Source organism: Caretta caretta, chromosome 18 (assembly GCF_965140235.1).
Source record: "Caretta caretta isolate rCarCar2 chromosome 18, rCarCar1.hap1, whole genome shotgun sequence".
In the NCBI taxonomy this organism is placed as follows: Eukaryota; Metazoa; Chordata; order Testudines; family Cheloniidae; genus Caretta; species Caretta caretta.
In genome coordinates, this window is record NC_134223.1 from 20,368,394 (window position 1) to 20,381,050 (window position 12,657).

At 47.3% G+C, this 12,657-nt stretch overlaps 1 protein-coding gene, 1 long non-coding RNA gene and 1 other non-coding gene across 8 annotated transcripts in view; 1 reads left to right on the forward strand and 2 right to left on the reverse strand.

Annotated features, from left to right (window-relative positions):
• The window catches only part of TP73 (tumor protein p73), an 87,766-nt gene that overhangs the window by 59,242 nt on the left and 15,867 nt on the right, over positions 1 to 12,657 (forward strand). The gene's annotated exons all lie outside the window — the stretch shown is intronic.
• The window catches only part of LOC125624255 (uncharacterized), a 25,961-nt gene continuing 13,304 nt past the window's right edge, over positions 1 to 12,657 (reverse strand). For both annotated transcript variants that reach the window (XR_007353254.2, XR_007353255.2), the window contains exon 6: positions 1 to 1,013. This is a non-coding gene — a long non-coding RNA (uncharacterized LOC125624255). The remainder of the gene's footprint in view (positions 1,014 to 12,657) is intronic.
• TRNAL-UAG (transfer RNA leucine (anticodon UAG)) lies at positions 7,943 to 8,024 on the reverse strand. Its single transcript has one exon. It is a non-coding gene; the product is annotated as a tRNA-Leu (tRNA).

Below are 12,657 nucleotides of genomic sequence, written 5' to 3' on the forward strand. Positions count from 1 at the left end.
CCTGCTAATAGAACTGGGGTACAGCCTTGGGGAGTCTCTGGTAACACAGCCCCAATGAGAGCTGGGTTTGGCAGTCACAGGTCTTCCTGCAGATCCCCGAGGTGTGGGGTGAGCTCTTGGGCAGAGCAAAGGCCACCCTCTGAGGGGATGAGGTGAGCTGATCTCAGCATGGGGATCCTTGTAACGTCTACCTGCTCACCTTGTGTTTGGTCGGAGCAGAGCCATCTTCTGTGTGAGGAGATTTTGGCTAGGCACAGCAACTGCAGTATGCATAGAGGAGACCAAGGGTCCTGCTGCTTTGGGAAGAGCCCAAAGAGGGCCTTTCAAAGCTAAGTTGCTATGCACACCTTTGTGTCTCTGTGTCCATGAAGCCTTCCTGGTGAAGAGGCGATTTTACGATGATCTGTTTATTGAGAGAGCTACGTTACATTAGAGTTAAAGGTGGGGCTAGCAATGCTTACAGCTGGGTGGAACCTGTACCCACTGTATAGGTGCAGCCAGGGGAGATTTTGGGAAGACGTATGATCCTCAGGAGTCCTGGGTTCTACTCCTGGCTCTGCTGGGTGACCTTGGGGCAAGTCATTGTCCTTCTTTGTGCCTCAGTTTCCCCATTCCATAAAATGGGGATAACACTACTGACCTCCTTTTGTACAGAGCTCTAAGTGTATGGAGGAAAACACTATCCAGGAGGTAGGTATTGTTCCGTCCCCTTTATATTCCCAACCTTTTACTGTCCTGCTCGTTTAAACAGTCACTTGCAGCCATCCTGTGATCACCACTGTCCAGAACCAAGCAGCTCCGTGGAAAAAGATCTGAAATTGTTCTCTTCAACTTGATCATTACCAGCCACTAACTCCACTTCTTTTCTTCTGGAGGGATGGACGAAGTGGATGGGGCATGGGGTCAGACGGAACTGGGACTTTCTGGTTTTATAGACAGTCCATGTAAGGCTTGTGTACATCTCCCGATGCAGTGCACACGATGCCCTGGTCACAGCCACATCCTTGCTCACACTAAAAGGGAAACAAAGTAACTTGTGATGGAATTTCCAAATCAGTGAGAAACTATAAAGACCAATGATTTAAAAAATGGTTATTAAAAAAATTAGAAAGGAAAAAGCCCTGCAGTCGGCATGTCTTCCAGGATCTGTTGTAACAGATTCGTCCGAGCCAGTTAACGGTCTTTGCGGTTTGCAAGCTCCTACACGTCTGAGTAAAATGACAGACACATTATTATCACCTCTCCGCCGTGATCTGTCCAAACCTGTCCTGGGGTGCAGCTCCACAGCTGCTCGCTAGAGAGTACAAGGAAATGAGCAGCCCAAGGCACCACTTTTCTTCTCTCTCTCCCCCTTGCCAGTCTAGGGGCTTTATTGGGATCCACTGACTGCAGTCCTGGACACGTCTTGAGCGGGACTAATGGGGAGACTGGAATGTAAGGAGGAGGAGGCAGTTGCAGGGGGAGATAGTGGGGGGAAAAGTAATTGTTGGGCAAATCATTTCCTTCAAGAAAGAAAGTAGCAGCTCTCGGATCCAGTCCTCCCGAAGCAGGCAAGTCTAGACGCTTCTGTGTCAACAGCTGAAGATAAATAAGATTTTTATCAGTTCAGAATCTGTTGGGACACATCCGCCTAGCGGTTCTGCAGAATGGGCAGAACTGGGGGGAAGGGATGTTTCGGTTAGGCCTTTTCACACAGAATATTTAAGTTAGATTTTGGTTTTAGGCTCTCAAAGCACTATGGGAAAATGCTTCTCTTTTCTCCTGTCCCCATCACAGGAAGCGGCACGGAGTTTGGGTTCTGTTCCCCTGCTCAGGGTGCAGGGCAATAAATGGTAACACTCAGTGCCGTTCGACACTGCAGACAAGCTCAGACTTCAGTGGGTTTGCATGGAGTATTGGAATGGGATTTTGACCACTGTCTCTGTAAAACCCTTCCTTGGACCTAAGCTATAGATGATAAACATCGGCCTCGAGATGGGTGTTATTAAAGAGTCTTATCAAAAGAGCAGATTACATCCCCAGGAGAGTTTTTATTTTCTGTCACAGGTGCGCAATGGCTGCTCTGTCCCACCCCAGAAATGGCTGTATTTCAGAAGATAGGGGAAGTGACCTCTATCCCATTACACTCCGGGATTCTTGGGTGTGAAAGGCACTGGAAAAATGCATGGAATTTGCTCAGAGATGTGCTTGAATAGTGAAAGGCTGTCAGTGTTTCACTATTTTGGCTCCTCCAATAAGTCCTACAACTCTGGAATTTACTTGGACTTAAAGAAAGGAGGTTGCAGTAGCAGAGAAGAACCATCTAAGCAGGTTGAGGTCTGATTTTCATTGCAACAAATGAAAAAACTCTGGCATTAGAAATTGCATCAATAGGGCAAAAATTGGATAAAAAGATATTTCAGATAGAACAGCCTCAGTTTATGTCAGATTGGTGCTACTACCATTGTTTGCTATTAATTATCACAGCAGCTCCTAGAAGCCCCAGCTAGCTGAGGCCCTGTTGTGCTCATTCCTATACAAACACAGCGTAAGACAGTCTCTGCCTTTGTTCAGTGAGGGGAATGACATTAGTAATAAAGCTAGTGGGCAGGAAGATGCTAAAGGTCTATAAATACCCAGACGGTACAGTAGGAACCAAGAATAAAGGGAAGGAATGATACAGAGGTGACAGAACAGGGAATACATTCAAGCTCGTCTGTATTAGAAACGGAATCCTAAGAGGGAGGTCTCTCTGGTGATAGACTAATCCACCGTGGGGAAGTGAGAAAAGGAGTAGAACCCAGGTGTCCTAGGAGCTAGTCCCCTGATGAAGCCACTAGGTATACATGCTGAATAAAGACAAACATCTACATGTAGTTTGACTATGTTCCACCTAGACCAGGGACAGCTCCTTTGGAAGAGGTCCAAGACTTTTTTCAAAATGCTTGTTCAACAGCTCCTTTCAGGAAGCCATTGTTGTCTTTCTCTCTTTCCAGTTCTCATCCAAATGGGAACAGGAAATTTTTACAAGAAAAAGCAGAGTCAGAATTTCTCCAAATGGAGACAAGAACCTTGAAAATAGGATGTCAGACTAGATGATCACAATGTTCCCTTCTGGCTTTGGAATCAACGAATCTCTGAAAACATAGTACAATCACTTGGACTGAAGATGTATCTGAGGGTTATTGATATATATGGAGTTCAAGCAATGCAACCAGGAGCAAATGTCACTTTGCACTATGGGACGTTAGGCATTAGATGAAGGTTGGGTTTTGTCCTCTTACCTGTGAGTGAGCTACACAATAATTCATATCACAATACAATGCAAAAAAAATCTATATTAAAAGGCCACGTATTTCAAAATATGTAGAATATGAGGGAATACAAATGAATAACCAGAGTCTTTAATGGCTGTTGTCAAAAGTGTGCTCTTGGAAAAAGGCAAGGTGGTGGCTCTGGGCTAGTGACTAGTGTAAAGCATTGGGACTTGGGAGTCCTGGGTTCTAGCTCCAACTTTGGAACTGACTTGCTCTGAGTGAGAGCAAGTAATTTCGCTAGTGTATGCCTTTGTAAACTAGGGCACACATATCTTAACGAATGCTTGTAAAGTGCTTTGATATCTTAAAGGTGCGAATTACCATGGGTCCATTTTTTTTCAAAAGGCCAGAAGCCCAGGACTATGGACAGAAATGCAAGTGCAATAGATTATTAGCTCATGCAGATCCCCACTTAGATGTCTAACTTTGGCATCTGAACTAGATACGAAATTTCACATGCATTATGGTGAGTGCAAAATATTTTGGGCTTCTTCCTTTTGAGAATCAGGCAGTGTGTGTGCACAGTCGTATTTATTTTTTAAAATAGAGGGTTCTGGTGCATAGCGGCAGTGAACAGGCTCATTCAGAAAGAAACATCTACTCTTTTCAAAGGAATAACTCTAAGAGGCAAGGAACCAGTCACTCCCAGCAGAATCCCACTGAAGGCAAAGGGCATGCAAATGGGAGATGCATGACCTGAGTGGACATTGACTGGTAGGTGACAGGACATCTGAGCTAAAGAAAAGAGCAGTGTATTGTATGCAGTATTGAAATGGGATATAAAACAGGCTACTGCTCTCTCTCAGTTATCAGCACACAGTTCCTTAAAAGAATAGCTTGTTATTGTTGAAGGATCTTTGAAGACAATCCTGGAGCTGTTAAGACACGATAAGGTTATCAGTGGAGGCATGTCTGTGTTCGGCTGTAGCTCTTTTGCCTGCAGGGCAATCGGTTTTGCTATTTAACAGAGATTTATCCATGTCATAACATGGTATAATGAGAGCGTGTGTTACCGAAGAACTTACCATAATGCACCTCTACTCTTCCAGAAAAATGTTATTTCCCAGGCATGTTGGGGACTGCCTGGGGAATGTCGACATGAAAGGATCCTTTGACAGGAGTTGCCAGTATGTTAACACCTGGCCAGGAAGAACCCCCCAAATAACCCTTGTTCTGCCATGCTGCCTGCTGAAAATGCGTGTATCAGATCACAATCACACAGAGTATGTAGGTTACATGGACGAAAGCAAAGGGGTCAAGCTTCTCTGTTCTGTGCTCACAAATTGCAGCTATGTACACGTTTCAGAAGAGACTATTTAAATCTAATCAAAAGTAAGTGCAAAGCTTGGTTTATATGCTAAATGGTATCACATCTGAGAAACTGACTTTAGTATGTGATCAAAATGTAGTCTGATCTTGCACCCTTCATTCGCCTAAGATCTGGGTATGTCACAAAGAGGCGTGTTCATAGTGTCACCCAGCGTTCTACTGCTTTTATAACAGGACGCTGACCTATAATCAGACAGGAGCACATCTGTGTGACTCAGACAGGCCAGGAGAATCCTTACTGCCAAATTCACCCTCATGTCATATATACAAATTGTTACCACCCCCCCACCCCTTCTTCAAACACCTCTTCTATTTCAGGAACTAGATCAAAACTGCCCCTCTTTGTGTTTAAAACAGTCCATAGACCTGATTCCAGCCAACTCCTTGGTTCTGGCTCTCTTCCCTGATACCTTCACTTACTCCCTAGCCCTTTGCACAGTCTCACCCCTGCGGGTCAGAGAGCCGTCTCCTCTGCAGCTCCTGCCATCTGGGACAGTGTTAAGTGCTCTCTGCATCGCTTCATGGCTCTCCGCTGAAAAGGTATCTTTCATTCCTTGTTTCTCTCTCCTAACCTCTCTCCCCTTTTGCTAGTATTTCACTTGATAGCTGCTTTATCTAACTCTGTAACATTTCTGAGATACAGTTGGCAGGAGAGAAACCAAAGTGAAGTTGCACTGGTCTGTCAGTGGAGAATAGATGTTCATGGAATTTCCTTGGGCCTGGGTTCCACAGCAGAATTTCCTATCAGAATGTATCTGTACACACATGCCCCCACCACACAAAGACCCACCCAAAAGGGAGCTTTTGAATGTAGCTGCTAATATTTACTGGAAGTCATATGTCATACAAATCCATCCGTCCACCCCTCATCCGGGCTGATCAGCAATCTTGATAGGAACTGATAAGTGGAGAGCTGTAGGGCAACAGAGACCTTGAGACAGCTGCATTCTGTGTGCAGGCATGATAAAGATAGCATGCCTTGAGACAGGAACAAAAATCACGTCCAATTCACACTGCCTTTTTATTGTACAAAACTCAAACCAAAGGGGGGTGGGTTTGAGCCAGGTGTGTTTGCCAGAAAGGTCAGCTGCCAGGAACTCAGCTTTAGATTCCAGGGGTTAGACCGATTTTTGTTGGATGTGTCTGTGTGATGGTGGATTGTGTTCAATCATAGTTTACACTAACACAGCATGAAAGAGCACCAAAATACTTGAAAAACTGCCATAGAGTGCTGCAACCCCAGTGATATCCAGCCTGGCAGAGCAGCCCACGGCACATCACACAACAATCAGAGAAAGAGCAATTTACACTATAAACATTGAACAAATCCTTACTCTGGGACTGTAAATGTCCATACAGGGCAGACAGGATCTCAGAATGTCAGCTGTCCTCCAAAAGCCCTACCCCATGCACAGTGAAATGCATGGAACTCAGCTAGCTGCACCGGAAGGATGAAGGGCTGAGTCAGCCCTGTCACAATTCACAGCTGTGGTTCCAGGGAGGCTAGTGATTGCAAACCTGGTGCTCAGGCCACTCAGCTATCCTCTGTCTCCATACGTTTTGATGTGTGCGACTGCAAATGCTTCACTGCACTTTATATCACCACATACATATAGAGAGCAGCTGTGTCAGTTAGCATGCATGTGCACATGATTAACTCAGATCACGGAAGAAGGAAAGCCAGTGAGCTCTGATCCGCATTCATCCAGATTGCTAAATTATCTACAATAGTAGCATTTCTTGGGTGGTTAGCACCAGTTGCCCTTTGGCCCTCTGCCTTGGAAAGACAGGGCTATAACCACCTAGAAATGCACTGGCCACGGGGTCCTGTTGTTCAACTGACTGGACCACAAAAGCAGAATCGCCATCTTAAAAACCCAAAGGTGCTCGCAGCAATCCTCTGTGGATGTAGCCGCACCTGCCTGTGCACCCTGCAGCCACGTCTATTATAGGCATGAAACTGGCCTGGGAGTAAAATCCTGGGTGCACCAAGTGACTAAGGATAAAACTGACCCCAGCTGTAAGGAAAATGTGAAGGCTGGCTGGAGGCATGCCGGAGTTACGTGGCCAGTGCAATGGAACAAGAGCACCAGTGCTGCTAAAGCATTTCATTGCAGCCAAGGCGGCTTGTCTCCAGTCAGAACCCTCTGCTCTCATGTCCACTCGTTGCCCAGGAAGCTGCAGGACTCCTGCGGTCTCACAGTTTGGCTTTTCTCTATGTGTTTTGATGGCTCAGGACAAGCTTTACCAACCCTGCAGATGGCCTGTGCAGTGGTATATTTTGGCACAAGGTGTGTGTTGTTGGGGATAAGATACAGTGCTCTGAACAGGAGCATGCCCTGCCATGCAGTAACTAGCGCTCCGCCTGCCCTTGGCCTGCTCTTAGGTGTGTGCAGGAGAGGAGAGGAGCTCTCAACAAAACAAACAAACAAACAAACACACACTCTTTCTTGGCTGCAAAGCAGCTTGGAGGGAGGTGGCATGGAAAGGGGACTCGTAGATTTGCTTATCAGCACAAAAGGCATTGATTTCTGGACAGAGCGAGGGGAGCCACATGCTTATTTGAAATGGAAGAAAGATGTTGCACCAGGGAAGCTCCCGCCTCCTCACTTCTCTCTCTTCCCTGGCTTTAAATGTTCCATAACATCCCATAGACTCACGCTTCTGCTGTGTATTTTGCTGTAGCTGTATGAAAACTTGTGACATGCCACCAGCTATGGGACCTCAGTGTGGCTTTTTCCTACCAAGTGGCAAAGCAGTGGGCTGTTTCACAAGCATGCTTCCATGCCCCACCAAGGCAGGACACGTGACACTGAGACCCCATACTTTGTGCTTCACCCCGAGTGGGAAAATCCCCTTATGCCAAGCCATGCAGGGGGCTAACGTACGCCCGCATACACTATCAGGCCCAGGGGTGACCTCAGAGGCATGTCACGCAGTCACACTGTTTAGCAGTCTACAGAAAGCTGGGACGTGACTGCAACAGTATGAGGAGCCCAAATTACTTGACAGATCTTAATGAACCAAGGCTTGTAACTACAACCCCTGTGAGCTGGGTAACAATATTATCCCCACGGTTGAGAGGTGGAAACTGAGTTACAGAGAGGAGAGGTGACTTGCCCAAGGTCATAGAATCATAGAATATCAAGGTTAGAAGGGACCTCAGGAGGTCATCTAGTTCAACCCCCTGCTTTGACCAATCCCCAATTTTTGCCCCAGATCCCTAAATGGCCCCCTCAAGGATTGAACTCACAACCCTGGGTTTAGCAGGCCAATGCTCAAACCACTGAGCTATCCCTCCCCCCCAAAAACTTTCTTGGCAGCGGTGGGATTCAAACCCACGCCATCAAAACGACTGGAGCCTAAATCCAGTGCCTTAGACCACTCGGCCATGCTACCACACAGCAAGTCAGTGGCAGAGGTGATAATGTTGCCCAGCTTTCTCAAAACCCAGCCTCGTTCTGTAGAAACTAGACCTCTCTGCAGCTTTCCTTAGTGCAAATCAGTCATTGGCACCCCCTAGTCACTGGAGCATTCCCCTGCCTCATTTACAGCTCTTTGCACTGTGCCCTACGCTGTCCCCACCCATACCCTGCCAGTCACTGTCCCTATCTGGCTGCACCCCCAGAACCAACACACATTCCCAGGGCAGGAAAGAAAACAGCCACCCACTGATCTGGGTTGCAACTATGCAAAGAGCGTCTCTCCCCACAGCAAGGCCTAACTACTGCACCAGCTCAGCCCCTGACCATAGAAGGAAAGCACCAGCCATCAGATCACTCCTCTTATAAGCTCTGCTCCTGCAGCAATTCAGCCCAGCTGAGCCCACCCTGGGAATTACTGTACTGAGAGCAAGCACCTGTGGATGGTGTTAACCCCATCCCTGCCAGAGTCCATGCTCAGGTTTTCACCCATTGGGGGATGTGGTACTTTATTCGGCAGTGATTACCCTGTAAGTGCTTTTGTACTTGCACAGTAACTGCACAGGTCTGACTTGGCGGCATACAATCTGTGGTAATTACATGCTTGGGCAGATTAGTTGGTAGGTCCTACGCTGATTGCTGTGTAATTTGCATTCTGATTTAAGCCTGGTATATACCTGACCATGAAACTGGATTTACATGAGAACGTGTGGTTAGTCCAAGGGAACTAGATATATTGTTGTGAGGTCTAGGGCAAGTCTCTGTGCCTCGGTTTCCCCTCTAGAAAACATGGCTAATAGTACTTGCTCAAGCTGGTCAATGGCTTTGCAATCCTCCTATGAAAAGCACCATCTAAATGCAAAGTAGTATTACAATACTAATTAGTGATTCTCTAATGGAAGCCAATAGCACGCCCACGAAACCAGCGCATGGGAAACACCAGGGTTTGCCTTTCTTAATGGCAGCCCTTTGCTCGGAAGAGTTTGCTTCTCTTTCACATGATCAGGCACATCCTATAAGAGCCTTGTGGAGAATATTTCAATGGTAAAAATAAAATTGTTTTCTAGATATAAACCAACCACTCTGGGCACGTCTCAGACTGCCTGCGGGGCTATATCACCACTCTTTGTCTGACTGTCTCTCTCGCAATTGACATTTTTTAGTACAGTGTCTTCAGTCTCTGCTACAGTAATATTGAGGTTAGACTGGCTGATCAGACTGGACCCTTCTGGCTATTCTCTGCTCTGGAGTCTGGTAGGAAGCCATACAAAACTGAACATCAGCAGCATAACAAGGCACTACACAGTTCTAAGAGAGGCTCTAGTTACATGAGACACTACAGGGGAACTGGGGCACTAAGCTGTTTGGAAAATCACTCCCACAGTGCCCCAAAGTGGGCCCAAGCATTCAGGTGTGTGTGACTTACATGGGTACTGATACTCTGGTAGTGTTGTGTAATGCACATGTATTAGATTCTATACAGATACTTCCAACTCCGGCCAGATATTGTGGCAGGACAATGTGGAATTCAAAGAACAATATGTGGAAATGCATTCACCACTGGTGATGTACTACAGAGACCCCTAGGGAGGTGGTAGAATCTCCTTCCTTAGAAGTCTTTAATGCCCAGCTCGACAAAGCCCTGGCTGGGATGATTTAGTTGGGGATCGGTCCTGCTTTGAGCAGGGGGTTGGACTAGATGACCTCCTGAGGTCCCTTCCAACCCTGATATTCTATGATTCTATGTGCACACAACAGCAGCTTGTCATGTAGCCTGACATGTGAGAAAGGCAATGTAGGGAAGAAGTGATATATTAAATAACTTCAAAGGAATACCTGCGTTTCTCAAGTGATGCCCTTTGCCAGCAGACAAAGAATCTTTACATTGGCACAATATCCTCAAAGTGGTTAGGACACAAAAGGCAATAATTGGCTCTTCAACAAGTAATTATTTCAATTTTCTGCTTTCCTGCTGTGTTGGCACTTGGGTTGAAATACACAGACAGCAGAGAGTGGGAGGATCATAAAAGCCAGAGGAAAATAAACGTCCATTTTCTTCACACACTGCAGGGTGCAGGAGTGCTAAGCTTGAGCACTTTTAAACTTCTACTTGACAACAAGAGCTCAAAGTGCTTACTTAGCGCTCAAAGTGTCCAGGAAAGTAATTACCTTTTGGGTCCCGAACTGATGGAGAATGCCAGGCCGCGGCAACTCCTCCTGCGAATATGCCAGCAAAAAAAAATACGTTTCTTATTTCCATGTGTACGTTCAATGGGCAGTGGACATGCGGCAAGAGTTGGCTAATAGTCAGAGTTACAAATGGAAAAGGCCAGGCCTATTAGAACAGAAGCCACAACACACATCAGCACAAGGCTGGTCCCCATTGCATTGCTTTGTGCAGTGCAGCTTTAAGTACCAATGGGGCTTCCACAACAGCCCCTGGGGCTCTCTTCCTACATGGCTCTCGGCTACAAAGTATTTAGTGAAACTTACTCTTAAACTTCCCTTTCTTCACTTTCGGAGAAAGGACAGCCTTGTGCGCTGGGTTCAGTTCCTACCTCATGGTGCCTCTCCTTCCGTGTGCAAGAGAGAGAAGGTGATCTTCCTTGGTTATTTAGATTATAACCTCTTCCAGGCAGGGCTCTGTGTGTGTGTGTGTGTCCACCACAGTGTACTTTTGTAGCCAAGATATACAAATATGGCTCTGTTAATCAGTCCTCACATGTCAGTCCCTGATCATCTTTGTTGCTTTCCTCTGCACTCTCTCCAAAGTGGCAATATCATTCTGGTGCTGCGCTGCCCGGCGCTAAACGCTCTGCGTTAGGTGCAGTTACAGTTGGGCACTCGCCACCCTGATCCATTCTGCCATGAGCTAGGTCAGTTTAGTTCCAGCTCCCTTTTGTTACAGGGAGGTCGGCTGCTCCTTGATGCCATTTAAGCACTAATAGTAATCCTGGTTTTTCATAAATGCCCCTCATATACTGCAGTCTTGGTCATTTTCACATTGGAATAGCAAAAGGATGTGGGTGCAGGTATTTCCTGGGGAATGGATGCCCTGCTGGGGGCGGTCACTCGGCTTTCCTCACACCCTTCATCCAAAGGATGTTAACGTGCTGCATAGACACTCCTTACCACTGTGACTTGCCCAGGCTCATGCAGTGAGAATCCAGGAGACCCTGCTCCAAAGCCAACCCTAACCATGTTGTGGGGTTGTGCCTGTGATCCCTGGACCTCTCCCTTCCTTGCTGGTACAGCTGCAGGCTATAGACAAGGTACCAGAAATACACTGCAGAGTAAGCACTTATGTGTGAAGGCGCCTTCCTCTCTGGAGTTGGATTCAGAGTACACCCCAAGGGCAGCACCCCCATACCTGTGCTAGTTTGGGCAATGCTCTATCTCAGGGCGGGCGAGGGACTATGTGAAGTGCTCAGTGTGGCCTACACTAACGGTTCACCTCATCCGAGGCCATCAGGGGTTCAGAAGCAGATTTTTAGCTCCCACCCTCCAGTAAGAACGCTTGGGCTCTGAGGCAAGGGCTGTGTGCAGAATTAGCTCCATTTCAGCCAGCTGGGTGGCAGCACTGATGTAGCAAAGGAAAGCTAGGACCGGTACTAGTAATTCTCAGCCTGGCTGCAAAAAGGGCAACCACTGGCTTCACCATCTACACCAAGGGGCTGTAGTGGGGAAGATACACCCAGGAGTGAAATCAGGCTGATTCCAAGAGTAGAGACAGTTCCTCCTCATTTTAAGGGGAGTTGATCAGACACTGTAAAGGGGGCTCTTTCCTCCATTCCTGTCCTCTGCATCCAGTTCATCCCGACCTGTTGCAGCACATCCGTGCAGGGAGCCAACTGGTGCAGAACAGCTCCTCGAGCTCCTGGTGAATATTTGGGATCCCTGAGCAAACCTGCCTGTTCCAGCATGTTGCAATAAGCCTCCCTCCCCTCCCCCACCAAAAAAAAAAAAAATCCCCAAATCTTTGCTGAGAGGAGAGTCTCAGCCCAGGCTGATGGGGGTACGGCTCAGCTAGCTGATCAGGTATCCCTGCTAAGCTATGTGCGTAGGGGAGGGTCATACGGGCGTCTAGCAGATGCCAGGGATGGGAGGCAGGTGAGTTTTTGTCTCCCAACTCCCTAACCCACTGTGAATGCAAGCCATGGGTTTATCGTCTAGGAATGGCACATAAAGCTCCCGTCCCATACGCAGACACAGACCCCTGTGCAGCCAGGCTGCATTTAGTCAGGTTGGAGGGGAACAGAGGATTATTGGAAAAGGACATTTTGTTGCTTTTCCCTCCGTGGAGGGGGCAGGGAGACATCAGCCAGCAGGCAGCTGTCTCTGCAGTCTCAGAAGAAAGTTCTGCCCTGTGCTTTATACCTGTGCAGCCCCAGTGACTTGCTGGACCCAGCCCTGATGGCTGTCAGGTTGCAGGCATATAAGTTATGAAGGCAGAATATGGCTTTTGGCAGTTGCTCTCCCCAGGGTGAGTGTAGGGGGGGCCGTTACCCTTGCTCCTTTACATGCTTATCGTTTTAATTGAGTTGCCCCAAACATTTTCCCCTAGCAAACCCTGCCATGTGTTCTGCGTGAAAACCAGGTGCGCCGGCCAG